Source organism: Cnephaeus nilssonii (assembly GCF_951640355.1).
Source record: "Cnephaeus nilssonii genome assembly, chromosome: 10".
Taxonomy (NCBI): Eukaryota; Metazoa; Chordata; class Mammalia; order Chiroptera; family Vespertilionidae; genus Cnephaeus; species Cnephaeus nilssonii.
Genome location: NC_137081.1, coordinates 66,111,965 through 66,135,535, shown reverse-complemented (window position 1 = coordinate 66,135,535; position 23,571 = coordinate 66,111,965).

The window sequence follows — 23,571 nt, the reverse complement described above, 5'->3', positions numbered from 1 at the left end:
AAGAGCAAAATAAAACAAACAAACAAACAAAAACATATATATATATATGGTGAGTGGCCAGATTATTATGTTCTCTGAATGCATAATAATCTGGCCACTCAGTGTATATCCTATATAATAAAAGGCTAATATGTAAATTGTCCCTTTGACCAGGAGTTCGACCAGCAGGCAGATCGGCCAACCGCCAATGTCCCCTCCCCCTGGCCAGGCTGGCCAGACCCCACCCATGCACGAATTCATGCACCGGGCCTCTATACACACACACACACACACACACACACACACACACACACACACACACACGGGCACACACACGCGCGCGCACACACACACACACACACACACACACACACACACACTGAATGGCCAGATTATTATGTGTTCAGAGATCATAATAATCTGGCCACTCAGTGTATATATGGTATTAGCTGTCAGCCAATTCTTTAGAAATCAGGTTGGTTGTTTTTTTAATTTTATATTTAATTACAGTTGACATTCAATATTATTTTACATTAGGTTCAGATACACAGCATAGTGATTAGACAATCATATAATTTACAATGTGATCCCCTGATATTTCAAGTACCCACTATCACCGTACTTAGATATTACAATATTGACTGTATTCACTTTGGTGTACTTCACATGCTCATGACTATTGTGTAGCTATCAATTTGTACTTCTTAATCCCTTCACCTTTTCACCCAGGCCCCCAACTCCTCCTCTGTCAACCACAAAATAAACTAACAAACAAAACAGAAACAGACTCATGGATACAGAAAACAGGTTGGTTGCCTCTGAAAGGCTTCTCTGTCTCTCTATGACTTTCTCTATTTTTAGCCTACTCCTGGAGTGGACAACAGAGACAACACTTAAATATTCAGATGATGAGTATTTGAAAACAATTATCTGCAAAGGCCACTCATATGTCCCCATTGCCCAAGACAGTCCTGATTTATGCTATCTGTCCAAGCAATGCTCTATCATTCTCAAAAGGCCTAAGCTTCAACAATGTGTTACATGATTACCCTAATCCTGTATTAACAACTACAAGTGAGAGGTGTGGAGAAATGCCTTTGTAAATAATTCTATTTTCTGCTTTTCAAAGGGTTTCTTAAGTAAATATCATAAATGTCATCAAAAAGCACTTCTTTTCCAAAATGAGCTGATTATATAATTTTAAAAGGGTTAGCCTCTCCAAAATGTATCCTCAATAATAAAATTTCCTCTTGCCCCTTGTATAGGGGTGGGGGGGAGAATTTAGGAAAACTATCTCATGTCAACAACTAAGATAAAAATCTAATGTCAATAAAATGTCAAAACATAAATCTAAAAATAATTTAATTTAAAATAAATGAAACCATCATTTATATAATTCCATTAGGTTTTTCTGTCAGACCTTAATTCAAAATGTGTAAATTATTAACCACATTACATTGTATTCAGTTCTTCATTTTTCACTAATAGGTGGCTGCCTAAATTTCTACAGTTGCTATAATTTTTCTTGAGAATTTATAGAATTTTAATATTAGATTACATGAAAAAATACTTACTAGGTTTTTTTTTTTTTTAACCTTACGTTTTTACTCACCCAGTTCAACTACTAAAAATCAATTTGTTAAGAGTGTATAAGCAGCTAAAGAAGCCGGATACTCTGCTGCAACTGGTGCAAACCCAATGTTCTGAAAATTGGAAATCTCCTACAGGATCTTCAGTTTCCCCACTTCAAAATAAACGTGGGCCCTAACCGGTTTGGCTCAGTGGATAGGAAGTCGGCCTGTGGACTGAAAGGTCCCAGGTTCGATTCTGGTCAAGGGCATGTACCTTGGTTTGGGGCACATCCCCGGTGGGAGGTGTGCAGGAAGCAGCTGATCAATGTTTCTCTCTCATCGATGTTTCTAACTCTCTCTCCCTCTCCCTTCCTCTCTGTAAAAAATCAATAAAATGTATTTTTAAAAAATAAACACGGAAGCACACTTGCACTACAAATGTGTAGTCGTTCTTAGAAATGTAGGGGCCTGCCCTTATATGATTGCTGCGATTCCAATTTTACTAATTTCTGGCAAGCCTTATTCCAGCCTTCAGGACTTTTCTATTTGTCTTTCTGTCTGTCTGCCTGCCTACCTGCCTACTTACCCATTTATTTGCCATCCACCACCAAACTCACTTACCAGGGTTCTTAAATGGGTCTACCCTCTGTGACGCAAGCCCTTCTGCCTTGTTTCCTTCACTTCTCTAGCTCTTAGCATAATGTCTCATCTTAATCAAATGCCTAAATCTGACCATTACTCCTCTGTTCTCAGGAAATAGGACAGGATAGTACAGTGTTCCCTCAGCTGCAACTAGATATGTTGGAAAAACTATTTGCCAAGATCAGGTACTGAAACATCATCATACAGAAGGTGACACTGAAAGAAACTGCGGAATTCTGGTATGTACAGCTGAGGTTTCAGAGTCAGAGATGGGTGATTCCAACCACAGAATCCTCAATGGAATGGAGATCAAAACAAGGTGAGATCTGCTGAGAATATGATTTTTCTGGAAATGAAAATGAATTCTGAGGATGGAAGGAGAGACTAGTTCACTCCCCTTTTCTCTAGCACCTCAGTCCCCGTCATTTCCAACATCAAAGACTCTGTTCAGCTGAAGCCCGTCTTCTATCATCCTGCTTTCAGATTTCTCATCAACCTCCTCTTGCTGCACACAGAGATATCCTATGACCCATATTCAGTCTCAAATTATATTCAGGATTTCTGAGCTCTGCCTCCTATTTGGGGGAGACAGTAAAATTTACTTTTTAATCCTCACCTGAGGATATTTTCCCATTGATTTTTAGAGAGAGTGGAAAGGAGGGAGGGAGGGGAAGACAGTGAGAAACAGAGATGAGAGAGAGAGAGAGAGAGAGAGAGAGAGAGAGAGAGGAGAGAGAGAGAGAATGTGAGAGAGGCACATCAATTGGTTGCCTCCTGCATAGGGCCTGACTAGGACCTGAGATTGACCTTGCAACCCTGTACATGCCCTTGAGTGGGAATCAAACTTGATACCTTTGTTGTGCAGGCCAACACCTTAACTACTGATCTACACCAGCCAGGGCAAAACTTACTTGATTTGACTACACACCAGTCTCTTGGACCAAAGGCCACACTTAGTTCCATGGGGAAAAATGCAGTCATCACCTTCAAGTTTGGATTTTAATTAATTACCCTAACTTTTTGGATTAAAAGGTCAATCCACTCTCTGGAAGCTTAAATTCAATGGTGATTGTCTGGATTGTAAATATTATATATACTTGTGGAAATTCCAGATTTTGTAAAAACCTATATAGCCTTCTCTATGGGTAATTTTTAAATATAGATGACTGAATTCCAGGTTTTACCATGTGTTGGTTAAAAAAATATGATAAAATTTTGCTCACACTCATCCTGTAATTGAACCTCCAGAGAAACACAGATGGAAAACCAAGGACCATAAAAGGGCCTATCAAACACCTGGGAGAAGTGGGCAAACTTATCTATGTAATATCCCTGTCATAGTTTTAGATCACTGGTTCCTTGACAGGAGATATGCCCAATGTAAAGACCCAACACTCAACCAAATACCACAAAAACAAATCAAAATAAAAACTGGGAGGGTCATACCATTCTTAAGCAGAAATTTTTTTAATATTTTAGCTGAAACTTGTTTGAATTGGAAGAATGAATGATGTCTCAAACTCATTAATGGTTCATGAAAAACTTTCAGTTGGCACTAAAAGGAATTTTCAGGAAACTATGAATTATGCAATTGATCATTCTACATGAACTACTTAACTCTGATAATAATGTTCATGAGAAACTGTCTACAAGACATTAAGTGTGTGCTTATATAAGTGGTAGATCTGGACTACCAAACAATTTGTGCATGATCTCACATCTATGATCTTCTGTACCATATGCAACCTTCAAATCTACTCCTAAAGGGGTTCTTCTGTGATTTTAAATAGGATATATTTATAAACAAAATTTAGAGCAACTTAGTACTTATCTAAAAAACACAGCTTCAATGGGAGGTGTTTCAACTTGAAACTTTACAAGGTGTCTGTGGAAGGAAAGAATGAGAGAAGAAACAAACAAAAGGGGACTTGAGCAATATAATTTTTTCTTTATAAAGCAAGCAGAAAAAAAATGGTATTGGTCAAATGATCTGACATTCATGAATGTATAAACTGAGAGCATTGTTTATACTTCCAGATGTTAAGTAGAATATGTCTGCATATGCATATAAAACTTTTCTGCCTGTATTTGGCAAGTGTGACTAATTATATGAAAATGTTTCTGGCAATAGAAAGGACTTTTTAAAAATATATATATTTTTATTGATTTCAGAGAGGAAGAAAGAGGGAGAGAGAAAGAGAAAAACATCAATGATGAGAGAGAATCATTGATCAGCTGCCTCCTGCACGCCCCCTACTGGGGATCAAGACTGCAACCTGGGAATGTGCCCTTGACCTGAATCGAACCTGGGACACTTCAGTCTGCAGGCCGATGCTCTATCCACTGAGCCAAACCAGCTAGGGCTAGAAAGGGCTTTTAAGAGAGAATTAGAATTTTCAGGTTGATGCCCAGGTTCATTTTTTCACATGGCCTATTCAATTTTATGTCATTGCACTTTTAAGTCTATATGCTATGAAACATTTTAGTGATAATATTATTTCCAGTGAACTTTAGATTTTAACATTATACTTATAATAAAATATTTTGGCATTCCTACTATAAAGGATCATAAAAAATAATTCACTAATAATAATAGATGTGCACAGTACTGGTGCAGTATTAGAGAGATATTTATATTTATTATTCCATTTAATCTTTGTGATTCATCTATCTATCACAGATTAACATAAAAAAATGAGCCTTGGAGAAACCCTGTGATTTACTCAAACTCATAGAACTGGAATGAGTCAGAGGAGGAATTTATTCTTAGTATCTAGATACCTTATTAAGCATTGTATGAACTTGCATTTGTTTATTTATTTGGGGACCTCTTGATGCTTTGGAATCTAAATAGAGTAATACTAATAGGTATGTTTACTGGCACCTAACATAAAAGACAACAGCAACAACAACAACAATAATAAAATGAGTAAATAGTAGTAATGTAAAACCAAGGAAAAGTATAAAAGATAAATTAGAAGTATCAGAGTTTTTACTATGATGTAACTATATACACAAATAATTTATTTTAAATATACTAGTTGAATTTAGAGCAACAATGAGTCAAAATATTCTAATTCAGGAAAACCTCAGTGTTCATGGCTACTAAGCATGTTTTCAAGGTAACATGTTCAGCAATACCTGAACACTGTGATCTCCCATATTGTATTTAAACTTGAACTTCATGTTTATAGAAGTTGTTCTGTGATTTTCAACAGCATATAATTACAAGCAAAATCCAAATAATTTTGCAAGTTTTTGTGAGTGGATGAAGTTACGGAATAATACATCTAGAACAGCTCTGTCCAATAGGACTTGCTGCAATTATGGAAATGTTCTATATTTGCACTGCCTATATAGGGCTACTGAGCACTTGAAATGCAGCCAGTGGAACCGAGGAACTGATTTTTAAATCTTATTTAATTCAACCAATTTAAATTGGAATGACCACATATGTCCAGTGGACACTGTATCAGAGAGTGCAAGTCTAGAGGCTGCCACTCATTGAGTGACCGGAGGACCGGCTTACACCACCATCACAAGGGAGCTTGTCACACACCTGCGAATCAGGGCATTCTGAATCAGAACACATGTGAACAGATTCTCCAGTTGATTCAAGTGCTCTTTTTAAAGTTTGAGAAGGAGTTATGTAATGGTGTTGTCTATGCTGCACCGTTTCAAAATGTAATAGAGAAAGCACAAGTGTAAATCTCGATATTGCTTTTCTGGGTAAAGAGTCTGTGACTCTATCGACTGAAAACCAACTATTTCTACAAACATTACAAAGCTAGGCAATGAGTTGATTTCCAAATATCCAGATGTTGGGCATTATGCTTCCAGAACATATAGCCCCACCCCCCTTCATATGAAAATTTGCCTCCAGATGTCTGGCATCATGGAGGTGCCAGTATGTCCTTCGGAGCTCCTCATGGCTAATGTACTCACTTTACACTAGTGAATCTCCATGATGTTCTGTAAGGAAAAACAAGTGCTGTTTTTCCGAAATGTTTTCTGTCATAAGAGGCAATTAAGCTCGTTAAGGGAGGTGGCCACTGAAGTGTAGTGTTGTGCCCTCTGCTTTTGCCGTTTCCTACACACAAACCAGAACCCTCAGCTCCCCAGAGAAGGAGAATTAACACCATCCAAAACGGAAAACAGATTATCTCTAGCTAAGCCACCGCATCTTTCCTTTAATGTTTTAGTTTGGGAGTGTTTTACATATAGGCAGCTTTAAAGTAGAATTGTAATATATTCTCTCCAGCAGTCCACTGTTGAGCAAATATTTTTTTATGCCCCGTATTAATCTGTTAAGATTGTTTATTCGGTTAGTTTATTCTGACTTTGGGAGGCACGGAAAACCGAACCTGCTTCTAACAGGGTGGAAATGAGCAAGGAAGTTTCCAGTAGAGGAAGTTGGAAGGGCAGAGGCCTACAGGTGATGGGGAAGCATCCTGGGCACATTAGAGAAGGATGAAGGTGGGTTAGCTCATTGGGAGGCATTGCAGTGTGGAGATTGGTTCGCTATATTTGTGTAGTCTCAGGCTCAGGTGCCCAAAAGAGTTGCCTGTAAGTCCTTCTATTTTTTTGTGGGTCAGCTTCCCTCACTCTCCACAGGTGTAAACTCACTGCTTTAGCTCTTTTCAAGCTCCCCACCCCAAGACCAATGCTAATTAACAGATAATTTAGAAGCAGTTAGGTGAGAATTCTTTTTAAATTCCTGCCCTTCAACTGCATATGTCTTGCATAAAATCCTATCTTACTCTCCTTTTATGCCATTTCAGTGGGAAGGCATTTTATTTTCTGTCCCAGAGAAATCTTCCCACCTATGTTCAAGATAATACATGCTCCACTTCCTTAACTAACTTAATATATGAACTAATCCCTCTTTCTTCCAATACTTAAGTATTGTCTTCAGTAACTTGTTCCCTTTTATATATAAAGAAGTACATATATCTAACATTAAAAATATATATGAAGAAACAAAACCTCTCTTGATGTTAAACAATAGCCACATCTTTCTTCTGTATTTTATTTATTTTTAAAATATATTTTTATTTCAGAGATGGAAGGGAGAGGCAGAGAGAGAGAGAGAAACATCAATGATGTGAGAGAATCATGGATTGGCTGTCTCTTGCATGCCCCACACTGGGGATTGGGCCTACAACCCAGGCATGTGCCCTTGACCAGAATTGAATCCGGGACCCTTCAGTCTGCAGGATGATGCTATCCACTGAGTCAAACCAGCTAGAGCTCTTCTGTATTTTAGAACCAAACAAATGAAAGTGTTACCAATTTTTACAGTCCCTTCAAACCACTGCAATTTGATTTTCTCTAACCGTTTTCTTTAAAACTTTCCCAACATAGTTCCAGTAATCTATTGCTAAATGCTGTGCATGTGTGCGTGTGCGCACGCATGCGCGCGTGCGCGCGCACTCTTTACTTTCTATCTTAGCTTAACCTGTCTGTACTATTTCATCCCAATTCATTACCCTTTCCTTATGGATACTTTCCCACGAGGTCCCAATGACTAGTCTTTCCTTTTATTTCTGTTTCTTTGCTTCCTTCTCAATCTTTACATAGCCTCTTTTCCCAGTTCTTAGCCTCTTCTTTCACTCTCTTTACATTTCTTCTCTTTGTCCACAATTTCATGTACAGCAGTTACACTGATGAGTAATCTCTCTCCAGTCTCTTCTTTTCTGAGATCAGCTAGTGTATTCAATAAACCATAGGGTATTTCTACCTCATTTTCACAACCATTGCCTTTAAAATCAACATATTCAAAGCAGAGCATTTCCCGTCTAAAGAGTCTAGAAGCTCATTGAATAGATTCTCAATCTTGATAAATAAGAACATTTACCTTATTCTGAAAATAAGGAGCCCTCTTCAATATCTGCTTCTCCTTTACCTCTCATATCGGAGAATTGTTCTACTTATGGACTATCTCCTAAATGTCTCGGGGGTTTTCTCTGATTCTATACTTTGTTGGCCTGGCTTCTGACCTTGGTCAAGCCTTAATAACCTCTTATCACTGATTATTGCAGAAGCTGGTTAACTGGACTCAAGGTCCCTGTACATTTACCTTTCCTGTCCGAGTAATTGTTCTTAAGTATGAAAAGACATTCCACATCCCTACTAAAAAATTCTTCAGTGTCTCCATTTCTTGATGAAATCCAAACTTCTTAGTATGACACACATGTCCTTAGTGTAATACACATACTCCTGCACCTTACTCTAGCTTGCCCATCCTAGGTAATCTACATCTAGTTCTCCTGCAGGTGCTATGCTCTCTGACACCAGAGGCTATGCAATACCCTACTCTTAGTCCACTAAGGAGGAGGATGGTAATTAGGAAATTAATTGTCATCAAATTTTTGTTTATCCTTTAGGCTTAAAAATGTACCATCTCACTCTAGCCAGTTTTTCTCAGTGGTTAGAGCCTCAGCCTGAGGGCTAAAGAGTTGCAGGCTCAATTCTGGTCACTCAATTCTGGTCAAGAGTACATACCTTGGTTGCAGAACTTTGCACATGGTATTTCCTGTACTATAATACTCTCCCTCTCCTCCTCCCCCCCCCCCCAATTTTTGCCCTTTGGGTGATTTCATATCTTTCAAGTATCATTTAATAGTGCCTCATTGTCAGACCTTCCCTGACCATTGTATGATCAAACACCCTATTTTATTAACTTAAAAATTATTTTATTATAATAAAAACAGCTATCATAAGATCAGTTAAGTATGTAACACAGTATTGTCATCTTCGGGGCCCAATGCTGTACAGTAGATCTCTAGAACTTATTCATCCACCATAACTGAAGTATGATACCCATTGATTAGCAACTCTCTACTTTCTCCTGGCCTCTGGCAACCACAATTCTACTCTCTTTCTACATGTTTGACTATGACTATTTCAGATACCTCATATCATGGAATAATGCAGTATTTGTTCTTTGACTGGCTTATTTCACTTAGCATAAAGTCCTCAAGTTTCATTCATGTTGCTGCATATGGCAAGATTTCCTTATTTTTCAACAGTGTGGAAATCCCTCCAAAAATTAAAACTAGGACTACTATATATTCCAGCATACCACTTCTAGGTATTTAACCAAAATAATTGAAATCAGAATCCCGAAGAGATATTACCACTCGCAAATTTATTGTAGCATTATTGACAATAGCCAAGATGTGAAAATTACCTAACTTTCCACTGATGGATGAATGGACAAATAAAATATGGTATATACATACAATGGAATATTATTCAACCCTATTTATTTTTATCATAATATTTTTTGTCTGTTCATATTTTTGGTGTCAGTCTCTCTAACTAAATTGAATTTTCATGAGGGGAGGCACGATGGTGCTTTGTTCATAAAGGTATAACTAGCACCTCACACATAGTAGGCATTCAAATACTTATTGACTGGGTAAACTAAAGACTTCTATTTTAGAGACAAGAAACACAAGCTGAGTTCACAACCACTAAAGAAAACCATGGCATAAATCATAAAACGTTGTGATGCCTAATCACCTCCCTATAGGCAAAAAAAAGGTATTTACATAATCATGACCATTTCAACATACCTTATGCTCACACAGGCCTGCATTTCCTATAATGAACATGATGTAGTAATGAAGCTTTTACAATTATTTTCTATGCCTAATTTGTAAGGTGGCTGATTTGAAAATAAAGTCTTTATTATTTCTCATGTCTTTTTTAGTTCTAATAGTAAAAATTGACATATCTGTCATGATGGGTTGCTTTCTTTTTCACATTATAATATCAGGGAAGGAGCAATTAATTATTGGCTCTGAAGAAAGAACAAAAACCATAAGTTTTTTCTAGATTCTTTAATAAAGAAGAAAAAAAGACTAAATCAGTTTTAAAATTTAGTGTCAGATAATGGCATATGTCATCTTGTGCATGCCTAAGAAAGCACCTTAGCTAAGAACTGTAAGAAGTAAATAACTAAACAGGCAGCAGAAAATCGAAGGGTAACAAAGTATTCACCACATAAACAATTTTTGGTAGCTTTCTAACTAATATACAATTTATATTCATATGTATTTCTGCCTCTTTTGCCTTACGCAGAAGATGTATTGAATATGTTTCTATTGAATAAGTTATTTTTCATTTCTAGTGAAGCCTGGTCTTTTCTTCTCTTTCTCTCTCTCTCTCTCTCTCTCTCTCTCTCTCTCTCTCTCTCTCTCTCGATTTTGAACATTCCAGGCACCTAAGATTTCTTAAACCAGTACACAGAACCTTTAAATTTATCATTTCTCCCTTACTACCAAATTTACCATAAAAAGCTCATAGCTTATTTCCATTTTTAGATTAGATTCCTGTTAGAAGTAGAATGATTCTGAATATTAAATGTAGTTTTGCATGCATCCATTGATACAAGAACAAAGTCAGGTTGTTTCAAAGACCTTTTAAACTCTCATTGTTTTCTGCCTGATCTGTTTTGCAACTCTTATCTATCCACTAAACAAAACACTCCTGGAAATTAATGTGGAAAGTCTATGTAAACTAACTATATTATATAATATATAGCAGGTGGAATGGTTAGGGGCAATCAGGCGGTGAGCGGCTGGAGCCAGCAGTCCCAGATTGTTAAAGGGATGTCTGACTGCCGGTTTAGGCCCGATCCCTGTGAGGGAGGGAGGAAGGGAGGAAGGAAGGAAGGAAGGAAGTTATATCTGTTTTCCAACAGTCAAATCAAAGCCAACAGTATTGAATCTATTTTATTTTCTACTATCAGCTGTGAAGGAGTAGCCCTCCTGCCATAAACTACATAATTGGACAAAAATATAACATAATTATTCACAGGGTTTTATTAGGTGCACTACAGGATTATGATTTCTTCAAGAAGGTGTTTTGCATGGCACAGAGGATAGGAGAATCAACAGAGCACATTTGTATCAATGAGATGAGAAGACGGAGAAACACAAACTATAACAAAGAATAAAATGGAAATTTTAAAGCTCCATACTATACTACTGATATTAAAATTATCACTGGATCAGCTTAACATAAAGTTTCACTGCAGAATAAAAAGAAGGTACAGGTAAATACAAGAAAAAAGAGACTATCCCAAACTTTAAGAAGAGAAAATAAAAAGGCCGAAAAACCTTAGCAATGTAACCTAGCGTAAAAATCCATGTAACTGGCCCTAACTGGTTTGGCTCAGTGGATAGAGTGTCGGCCTGCGGACTGAAGGGTCCCGGGTTCAATTCCAGTCAAGGGCCTGTACCTTGGTTGCAGGCACATCCCCAGTAGGGGGTGTGCAGGAGGCAGCTGATCGATGTTTCTGGCTCTCTATCCCTCTCCATTCCTCTCTGTAAAATATCAATAAAATATATATATTTTTAAAAATCTATGTAACTGAAGTACCAGAAAGAAACCAAAACAAAAGTTAGAAAAAAATATTTAAATAAATAGTGGTTGAAAATACTTTGAATTTGATAAAACTATAAACATACAACCCCCAAAACCTTAATGAATGCAATAGGGATAACCATAAAGAATAGTACACCAATGATTTGCATAATGAAAATTTTTAAAATTTTTAAAAATCTTAAAAGCAAAAAGAATAACAGACACATCACTTACAGGGGAACAACAATAATATAACCAAAGACTTTTCATACGACACAATGCAAACTAGATGATCAAAGAAAGGCAACTAAAAGAAAAAAATGTATTTTTCTAAATATTTAAACTCAACAAAAAAGAACAGCAATTCAAATGTGAATATTTATCTAGACAAACTGAAGTAGTGTGTCATTGGCAGATGAGCACAATAAGAAATGCTAAAAGTAGGAATTCGAACAAAGAGAAATAATACCAGATGAACTCTCAGGACAAGACAAAGTGGAAAGCACAAATATATGGCTAAGTTGAAAAACACTTTTTCCCTCTAGTTTTTAAGTTATTTCAAAGATAATTGACTATTGAGAGCAAAAATAACACTGTCCTGTGAGGTTTATAACATATCAAGAAGGAAAATGTATAATGACAGAAAAAAAAGATGGGAGGAAAGAAAGGGAAAGATATTGTTTAAAAAGACAAAAATATGAACATGCGCCTCACAAAAGAAAAAAAATATATATATATACACACACACACACACACACACACACACACACATACATACATACTAGTGGCCTGGTGCATGAAATCCGTGCACGGCGGGGGGTGGGATATCCTCAGCCCAGCCTGCACCTTCTCCAATCGGACATCCCTCTCACAATCTGGGACTGCTGGCTCCTAACTGCTCACCTGCCTGCCTGCCTGATCGCCCCTAACTGCCCTCCCTTGCTGGCCTGATCTTGCCTCTAACTGCTCTCCCCTGCCAGCCTGATCACCTCTAACTGCCTCTCCCCTGCTGTCCTGATATTGCCCCCGACTGTCCTCCCCTGCCGGGCTGATCTCACCCCTAACTGCTCTCCCCTGCCAGCCTGACCACCTCTAATTGCCTCTGCTTGCCTGATCACCTAATTGCCCTCCCCTGCCAGCCTGATCTCACCCCCAACTTCCCTTCCCTGCAGGCCTGATCTCACCCCCAACTGTCCTCCCCTTCCGTCCTAATTGCCCCTAACACCCTGCCAGCCTGATATCGCCCCCAACTGTCCTCTCCTGCCAGCCTGATCACCCCTAACTGCCTCTGCCTCGGCCCCTACCACCATGGCTTTGTCTGGAAGAAAGTTGGACATCCAGAAGATGGCCAGTTGACCGAGTCTAATTAGCACATTACCCTTTTATTAGTATAGGTAGATTATATAGAAGAGGAATGCTTAAATAGGGGAAGGGGAAAGCCTTTTTCATCAGGAGGAGATGCTCTTGGCAGACAAAAATACATAATCCCTATATCTGGACTGATAGCCAGCCATATGCACTATACTGCCAAACCAGTCATTAAAAAATTGAACCTCTTTCTTACACCTTACACCAAACAGCTGTTGCCCTTAAAACCCCTACTCAGCCTCCACCTTAGTTCTGCCTTCACAGTTCAATAAGATTAGGTTCTGATTGGTCAGTTTCTATGCCAGTCAGCATCAAAAGTTCTGCCTCCTAAGCAGCCATTGGATCCTGGCAGTTCATCCAGATTTGGTTCTGATTGGTCGGTTTCTATGCCAGTCAGCGTCTCCAGGCCTATCTCTGGGCCTGATCAGAGAGGCAGGGCTGATCAGCAGCCCCCATAGCTGCTGGCAAGGCCAGGAGAGAAAGAGAGTCAAAGGATGATCAACAGCTTCCACGGAATCTGTGGATCAGACACTGCTTCTCTCTCCGGGCCTGATATGTAGCCCCCTTGGCAGTCAGTGCTGGGTTGCCATGTCTGCAGCCATGGCAGTCAGCCACTGCAGGACTGACTTCCACAGTGCTGACCCAGCACTGACTGCCACGGGGGCTGCTTCTCTCTCTGGGCCCCGCCTCTCTCTCTCTCTGAGAGGTCAGCAGGTCAGCACGCTTTCCAGTCCACGCCCACCCAAGCCTGCTGCACATGCAGCCTGGCGTTCGGTTGACCCTTTGGTCGTTTTGGATGTTATGGACCCTGGCTCTTTATATATCCTAATATATAAAAACCCTGTGTCGTAACGTCTGGTAATGACCAAGGCTCGACCAACCAGAAGTCAGTCCTGCAGTCAGCGCTGGGTTGCCGTGGCAACCCAGGCTGACTGCTTCGGCTGCAGGCACAGTGCCCCAAAACTGACTACTGAGGGGGCTGCAAATCAGGGCCAGAGAGAGGCCTGATGAGAGAAGCAAGGACTGATCCATTGCCTCTGTGGCAGCTTTTGATCAGGACTTGCCTCTCTTTCTCTCCCAGTCTGGCCAGCAGCCACGCCTCCATTTCTCTCCAGGCCTCCACCGGGAATGCTGATCAGCTCGGCCTTTCTGATCAGGTCCCATTGATAGGCCCAGAGACGCTGACTGGCATAAAAACCAACCAATCAGAACCAAATCTGGGTAAAGTGTGAGGAACCAATGGCTGCCTAGGAGACAAAGCTTTTGATACTGACTGGCATAGAGACTGACCAATCAGAACCAAATCTGAGTCAACTGTGAGGAGCCAATGGCTGCCTAGGAGGCGGAGCTTTTGACACTGGCTAGCATAGAAACCCCAATCAGAACCAAATTGGCCAGCAGAGGAGGGCAGTTAGGGGCAACCAGGCCGGCAGGGGAAGGCAGTTGGGGGCGAGATCAGGCCGGCAGGAGAGGGCAGTTGAGGGCAACCAGGTTGGCAGGCAGAGGCAGTTAGGGGTTATCAGGCAGGCAGGCAGAGGGGTTAGGGACAATCAGGCAGGGAGGCAGAGGCAGTAAGGGGAGATCAGGCAGGCAGGCAGGTGAGTGGTTAGGAGCCAGCAGTCCCAGATTGCGAGAGGGATATCCGACTGCCGGTTTAGGCCCAATCCCACAGAGATCAGGCCTAAACTGGCAGTCGGACATCCCCCAAGGGGCCCCTGATTGGAGAGGGTGCAGGCTGGGCTGAGGGAACGCCCCCCTCCTCCATGCACAGATTTCATGCACCGGGCCATTAGTCCTATATAATAAAAGGCTAATATGCAAATCGACCGAACAGCAGAACAACCAGTCACTATGATGCGCACTGACTACCAGGGGGCAGACGCTCAACACAGGAGCTGCCCCCTGGTGGTCAGTGCACTCCCACAGTGGGACCACTGCTCAGCCAAAAGCCTTGAGCTGGGCTCACAACTGGCAAGCACAGCGGTGGTAGTGGGACCCTCTCCCGCCTCCGCAGCAGCGCTAAGGATGTCTGACTGATGGCTTAGGCCCTCTGTGGGGAGCAGGCCTAAGCCATCAGTCGGACATCCCCAAGGGCTCCCAGACTGCAAGAGGGTGCAGGCTGGTCTGAGGGACCCCCCTGAGTGCATGAATTTCATGCACTGGGCCTCTAGTATAGATATGGTTCATCAATAGTGCATGAAATAATGCTAACTAACATCAGTTAACAGTGAGATGTATATTAAAACCACAATATGATTTTATGATACTTGCACTAGAATAGCTAAAATATAAAAGAACTAAAACACCTAATGTTGGCGAGGATGGGGAGTACCACATGACACAAGCTTTTCGGAAATATGTCTGGATTTTTGTCTCAAAGTAAATCATACACCTCTCCTGGCAATTCCACTACTACATGTCTGCCCAAGATAAAGGAACCATGTGTCCCCAGAAAGATTGTGAGGAATGCTGAGGCTAGTAGCTTTATTTACAAAGGCCTTTCAAAACAAGAAACAACACAAATGTCCCTCAACAGAAGAAAGAAACAATATATGATATATACTCAACAATAAAAAGGAACAAGTGGATAAAACATGCAACACCATAGATAAAGGTGAAAAGGTTATGCTAAATAGAAGAAGCCAAACAGCCCTAGCTGATTTGACTCAGTGGATAGAGCATCAGCCTGTGGACTGAACACAGAATGAGAGTGGAAGAGACTGCACATTGAATAAAATCAAAATGTTGATTACAATGAAGGTGATAATAAATTGAAACTGGGAAAATTTAATAATCTTCAAATTATAGGAAAAAAATACTAAATAAGCTATAAAAGTAAGATTTAGAAATTTAGACTTCATGTATCAATAGGGATAAAACAGGTAGATATCATTATATAATAAAGGTGGTGCTTTTAGCATATTAGTTTGAAGTGATATATAAATTGCAACAATAGGGATGAGATTCTAGAAGCACATAAATGAATATTGCCGATTACAGTAGTTTACATTTCACTCATATACAAAATTCTAGACTGCAAAATCTAGAATAAAATTTGAACCACACATTAAAGGTCTCTATTTATTTTTCTGCTTTTCCCTACTATAGATGGAATTAAACATTTTTTATATTTGGATAGCTATTTGTTCACATTATTATAAAAGTTATTGCAATTTATTTTTAGTTAGTTGTTACAGTTGCCATCTGCTAACCTCTCCTATTAGATTAGACATTGAAAAACAGGAAGTTGGGGGTTATTTATTATCTAAGCCCAGTATCTAGCATGGAGCTGGCCCCCAAGTGTTTTTTTATTTAAGGTACTTCATTTAAACTGCCAATATATTTTAATGAACAATTTTATGAGCTATTAAGAGTTATAATACCTTGCTTCCATATGGATGTCATTCAGAATTTGTAGGGAATTTCCACTTGTAGAAAATAAAGCTTACTAACATTGTGGCCCATAAAAAGCAATGTTATCTGTCATATATTATAAGAAAGAAATCCCTTCTTGTATTGTGAATTCTCAAAACCTAAGTAGAGTGAAATTGCTTTAAGAAAGCCCTCCCCTCCATTAATAGTTTATCCTTTTCAAAACTCTTTTTCTTTTGTTTTTCCTTTTATACTACATCCTCAGCACACTATTCTAGTATTACTGTGGTCTTGATTGCTATGGTCTTCCCTCTATAATTTTAGGTCTTTAAAAAAATACATATTTTCATTGATTTCAGAGAGGGAGGAACAAGGAGAGTGAGAAAAGTCAATGATGAGAAAGAATCATTGATTGGTTGCCACCTGCATGCCCCGCAGTGGGAATTGAGCACACAACCCAGACATGTGCCTTGACCGGAAATTTAACTGTGACCTCCTGATTCACAGGTGGACACTCAACCTCTGAGCCATGCCTGCTAGGCTAATTTTAGGTCTTTATTGTTATGATTGAAACAGGAATTCTAGGGGAATATAGGTAGGCTTAGGGAATTTTTAGAATTGGGGTCAATGGAAAAACACAGGGCTACAGACTGGGAGAAGGTACATTTCCGTAACACAAGGAAGCCAGGCACAGTTTCATTTCCATAAGATAAGGGAACTGGAAATAGCCAAAAAGGTCTATATTTACAAAATAAAGGAGGAAGAAAGCCCAGAGGGAATAGGAGGACAATGAGGGAGGAGGGCCTCAGGAGTTACTATAGTAACCAATATGAAAGGGAATATTGACCAATCAGAGGGATATCAGAGCACAGGAACTGCAGCCTTTATAAACCATGGAAACAGGAAGTCGGTGTGACCCTGGGAGTCCATTCTGTGGGACCCTTTCCCCCTCCCCACATGGGAATCCATTCTGTGGGACTCTTTCCCTCTCCCCACGTGGGAGTCTATACTTGTTCTTCAATAAATCTCCACCTTTGCTATACTACCCTCTGTTCGTAGATTCATTCAACTCCAGCAGACAAAGAATCCAGGTTCCAATCCAAAAATTCTGTTCCATGATCTTCTCTACAAAAGTCTTCAAGTTTTATCCAAGGCTTCTTTGCATTTTAGATAATATTGCCTATTTTCTTGGCTTCAGTTATTACCTATATGCTGACAATTCTCAAATCCATTTCTTTTTGCTTCCGTTATTATGTATATCCTGATAGTTCTCAAACATGTAGCCCTAACCTTAACTTTTTTCTTCAGTTCCATGTTCCCATAGCAGGTTGATTTGTCATTTACTACTGAAACTGCTCCTTATCCAGTGTTCCTGAGCTCAGTATTTTCTCCATGAAGTATCTTACTGAAGCCAGATATGGGTGTCATCCTTGAATTCTCCATCACCTACATCTCCCACATCCGCTAGGTGAAAACTGAATGCTGATTTTTCCCACAATGAGTTTGAAATTCCTTGCTGCCTCTCCTTTCTGACTAGCATGAACTAAATCTTTTCCTTCAGGCTTTCCTTTTTCAATGAGTGTTATCATTCATTTCAGCCAAGAAATTAGTAATCTCACTTTTCTTTCTCTCTCTCCTAATTCTTACCAATTCCTATCAGCTTTAGCTTTAGAATTTATTCTGAATCTGCTATTTTGAATTCTGTCAATCCCACCCTTAACCAGAAAACCACCGTTTCTCTTTCTATAATTCACTCCCCACCATTCACTCTATCACATTAGTCAAAATTATGATAAAAATTGAAAACATCCAGCTATAGAAACAATAACGAGGAAAACCATTTAAAGCAGAAAAGACAGCATTTGTAAGGGATCAAAACTGACAAAAATGTCAATGTGTTTGTAGAATGAAAGAGGACGAAATGTTATTGGTAAGCGGGAGAAGTGGGGGGAATGAGTCAAGATGAAGTGAGCAGTGAAATAAGGAGCTAGGGTATATAAAGCATTGTAGTAACATAACTTCATTTATTACCTTAAATCATCATTCTTGTTAGTAAGCAAAAAAATAGATTGTGAATGAGGTGCAGGCAAAAAATTAAGTGGAGTTAGTTAACAGGTAGGAAATGCTGATATCAGAGAAAAAGTTATGAATGTTGAAATTTTTAAAAGTGCCTGAAATTTAGATATATTTTGGAGATTAAATAGGACTGTGTGGTAGATTGAATATGAGGTGTGAGAGAAGAATAAAGACTGACTACTATAGTTCTGGCTTGAGCAACTTGGATAATGTTGGTGGCATTTATAGAAATAGAGATGTAGGAAAATATTTTAGAGAGGGGACATTATAAATCAAAGAAAGTTTCAGGATTGAACACAATAAAGTTTAGATGCTGTGAGACATTCAGTTGACATTTTATAAAAGTGAGTAAATAAGCCTCCCTCTGCTTTCCATAACATCCTGGTCCTACTACTAAGTAAACAGAATAAGAACTGTCCTGGTTAGTTCTGAGCATGTGCAGAGTGACAGAGTTGAGGGTGGGGATGTAATTTTCAGGGTAATATATAGTTTTATCATAATCAGAATTTGAGGCTCAGGTTGCCTTTCTTAGAAAACACCCTTCCAGCTGGACAATGGAAATTAATATATGCTGACTGTTTTATTGTTGTTGTTTGATTAAAGTGTAATCTAAAAACAATATTACATTAGTTTTAGGTGTACAACATAATAATTTGACATTTATATAACTTATGAAGTGATCACCAATATAAGTGTAGTAACCATCTGTCACCAAAATTATTAATATCTTATTGATTATGTTCCCCATGCTGTTCAATACATCCTCATGACTTATATATTTTATAACTGGAAGTTTGTACCTCTTAATCCCCTTCCATGGTGAATGTTTTTAAGGAAGCAATCTAGCAAATGAAACTGATACAGCCAAATATAAGGCAAGACAAAATGTTCATTCTAAAAAAACAATGCTTCAATTGGATAAAATGTAAAGCCAATAATGTATCCAGTGTCAATATTTCCTGTTCTACCCCAAATATGATGATAGTTCCTATTAGAACATGATAATGATGACAATAACAAAATAAAAAGAGATTTCCACCAAGGTTTAGGATTCTGAGGCCTAGATAAGAACAAATGAGTTATTCATCTTAAGTAGTGAAAATAGTATAAGCAATTTTGAAGGAGGGGTGAAATATTACCTTTGAGTAAGGAACTCGGGGATACAAATTAGTGAAATAATAACACATAGCACATTTAGGAGAATAAATGAAATAATAAACAGAAAAATAAAGTTAGAGTCTAGAAAAAATAGAAGTCAGAGTGAATACTCTTTATAGGGCAAGTGAATAGCAGTAATACATTGGCTATTCTAGCTTTGAGATACACCTGCCCTCTTACCCAGCAGCCATGGTCATTTGTGGGGCCAAGGGAAGAGAGAAATAATAACAAAGCCTGTTCACAGTAATTTGGAAATATCTATTAGTTGAATAATACCCATCATTTTCTTCAAGTTCATCTCAAAGTATATATTTTGATCAGGGTTTATGTAGAACTCAGAACTAGTGTTTGCAGAGTTAAAGATTATTAATAACTAGAGGCCCGGTGCACGAAATTCGTGCACGGAGGGGGGTTGTCCCTCAGCCCAGCCTGTACTCTCTCCAATCTGGGACCCCTCAAGGGATGTCTGACTGCCCGTTTAGGCCCGATCCCTGGGCAGTCGGACATCCCTCTCACAATCCAGGACTGCTGGCTCCCAACTGCTTGCCTGCCTGCCTTCCTGATTGCCCCTAACCGCTTCTGCCTGCTAGCCTGATCACCCCCTAACCACTCCGCTGCCAGCCTGGTTGATGCTTAACTGCTCCCCTGCCAGCCTGTTTGCCCCCAACTTCCCTCCTCTGCCGGCCTGGTCACCCCTAACTGCCCTCTCCTGCAGGGTTGATCACCTCCAACTGGCCTCCCTTGCAGGCCTGGTCCTTCTCAACTGCCCTCCCTTGAAGGCTGGGTGCCTCCCAACTGCCCTCTCCTGCTGGCCATCTTGTGGTGGCCATCTTGTGTCCACATGGGGGCAGGATCTTTGACCACATGGGGGCAGCTATATTGTGTGTTGCAGTGATGATCAATCTGCATATTACTCTTTTATTAGATAGGATAGAGGCCTGGTACAGGGGTGGGGGCCAGCTGGTTTGCCCTGAAGGGTGTCCCTGATCAGGGTAGGGTTCCCTTGGGGCGTGGGGCGGCCTGAGAGAGGGGCCTGTGGTGGTTTGAGGACTAGAGTTCCTCAGCCTAGCCTGTGAGGATCAGGCCAAAACAAGCTCTCCGACATATACTGAGGGGTCCCAGATTGCAAGAGGGTGCAGGCCAGACCAAGGGACCCCATGCACCTGGCCTCTAGTAAGCATATAAGATCTTTGGTTAATCTCTTCCCGCCCTCCCCCCTCCCCACTCCCCTTAGAGAACATTAGTCTGTTCCATGTTGCCATGCCTATGGTTTCTGCTGCTGTGTTGAGAGTTTGCCCCCTGATGGTCAGTGTGCGTCATAGCTACTGGCCAGTCGGCTGGTTGGTTGGTCGGCCAGTCACTTAGGCTTTTAAATATATAGACTAGAGGCCCAGTGCACAAAATTTGTGCACAAGGAGGGGGTCCCCACAGCCCAGCCTGCACCCTCTCCAATCCGTGATCCCTCAGGGGATGTCTGATTGCCAGTTTAGGCCCAATTCCTGCCGGCAGTCGGACATCCCTCTCAAAATCCTGGACCACTGGCTCCTAACCGCTCACCTACCTGCCGGCCTGATTGCCCCTCACCATGCCCCCTGTTGGCCTGGTCACCCCTAACTGTCCCCCACACTGGCCTGGTCACTCCCAACTGGCCCCCTCTACTGGCTTGGATGCCTCTAACTGCCTCCCCTACAGGCCTGGTTGCCCCTCACTGCCCCCCCCAGCTGGCCTGGTAACCCCCAACTGCCCCCCCCCACCACCAGCTTGGTCACCCCACGCAGCCTGCTGTTCGGTTGTCCATCCGATTGTTTCTGTCGTGATTGCCCCTGGCTTTTTATATATTAGGATTCATTGGCAAATAGTTTCTTTGACATTTTATAACACTACGGACTTTTATATGTCACAATAATTCAAAGTTTTTATGTTTTATAACTTTTACATGTAAGACGGAAATATGAGGTCTGTCTGGAAAAGCTGTAGGATGATTTCCTAAAATAATGAGAAGATTATTAGTTTTCAATTCTTACAGTCTATCAGAATCAACTTGGGGAACTTATAAAAAATATGTGTACTTGTACAGAATCTGAGTAAATCTGCCTGAGATACCTTACTCCCTCTAAAAGCTCCTGAAATGGACTAATAAAATAAAATAAGAGCTATGCAGATTTATAGACATTTAAGATATTTGTCATAACTTATAAGAAGTTAAGCAACTTATAAGAAATCTATATATATAAAAAGCCAGTGTCCATGACGACATGACCAAACAACTGGTCACCATGAGGTGCATTGGGCACCTCTCAGTCCCCCCACTCCCCCAGCCTGCGATCAAGGCAGGAAGGCAGGGCAGGACTGGGGACTGGCAAGTGGGCTGAATGGCTGACCTCTTGGTCCTTGCCCCCAGCCTGCAGGCTCCGATGGATCAGCGAATGTTGAACGGGGGAATTGGGGTGGGTGGTGGGAGGACTGGGCTGGCTGTCAGGCCATTGGGATCACCAGCTCATCCCCAGCTGCTTGGGGGCTCAGGCCTGCAGGAAAGCAGGCGCCAGCGATTTCACCTTTATGCGTGTGAGCCAGGCCGTATGCTGATGGAACACGCTGCCTGCTCAGGGCAGCTCACGCCAGGGCAGGTAGGTTGCGGGCATGTCCCACAGCTTCCGTCAGCACCTCAAGCCCCAGCAGCAGTGGCAGCGCCCATGTGAGCAGCCCCAAGCGGGCAGTGCGTTCCATCAGCAGCCGGCCCGGCGCACACGCATGGAGGTAAAGTCGCCGGCCGCTGCTTTTCTGCAGGCCTGAGCCCCCGAACAGCCGGGGATGAGCTGGTAATCCCAACGGCCTGACAGCCCAGTGGCGGAGGCGGCGTTCAGCCTGGGGACTGGCGAATGGGCATAAGATGGCCCTGATCGAAGGAGGCTAGGCCCTACCCGCACAATTTCGTGCGCTGGGCCTCTAGTAGTTATATAACTAAGAATTTTGAAGTTTTCTTGCTTGCCTACATTCTATAGTATTTTCAATTTTAGAATTAAATGTCTATAATCTTAACAAATGTTAATCTTGGAAGCTTATTTTAATGTGCTGATCTGAAGGATATTAGTTTGGTTAAATGGTATCATAAATGAATAAATAGATTCTAAAACTCAGATTTGGGTTGTAAGCAAGGGATAAAAACAGGATGTTCTTTTCTTCCACCTGTTCTTCTTGTCTCCTTTTCCCAATGCTGCATAGACAAGAAGTTGGGAATATAACTTGGCCAATATGAACAGAAGAGCCTGCGTAGAGGTGTAAAAACACAAATGAAGATTGATTGTATAGTGAAGACACTATATAAAAGACTGTCTAAATAGAGAGCTTCTAAAATCAATGTAAAAATTTAAATTTTCAGATGCATGGTTGACTTTTCCAAATGGATTACTGAAAAATAAATTTTAACATTGCATCAACATTGATATAACATAGAATTTGCAGAACCTTCAGAGAGATTGATTCTTTACAAAGAATAATGCACTATTAAGAAAAAAAGACCACTTCACTTTGTCAATCCATTGCTACAGGGAGGTTTTCTCTTGTGAAGAAAGAAAGGAATGGACATCCATTGCTTTAGGCATATGCAGGCCACAAGTGTATGATTATGACCACAGATGTGTTCCAAGTTAAAAAAATAGTTGACAGATGATCTTTTTTTTCAATTGTCATATATAAACAGAAATGCCTAAATAGAGATTGGTACTAGACATATTATCTCCATAGACAAAAGCAATTTCTTTATATTCAAGAGAGATTGGGGGAAATCTGAATAATTCAGTAAAATAACATATATATTAAAAAAGGCTAATTTATAGTAAAAAAACAAAACAAAACAAAAAAAACCCACTAGATCAACAGATAAAATACCTGAGTTTTTGTTCCAAATGAGCACTAATTATATATGACTTTAGGCAAAACTATTAAACTCTGCTAGCCTGGGGCACAATTTTCTCAACTAAAAAAAAATTAACACTTTGGACCAGACAACTTTAAAAATATTATCCAACAG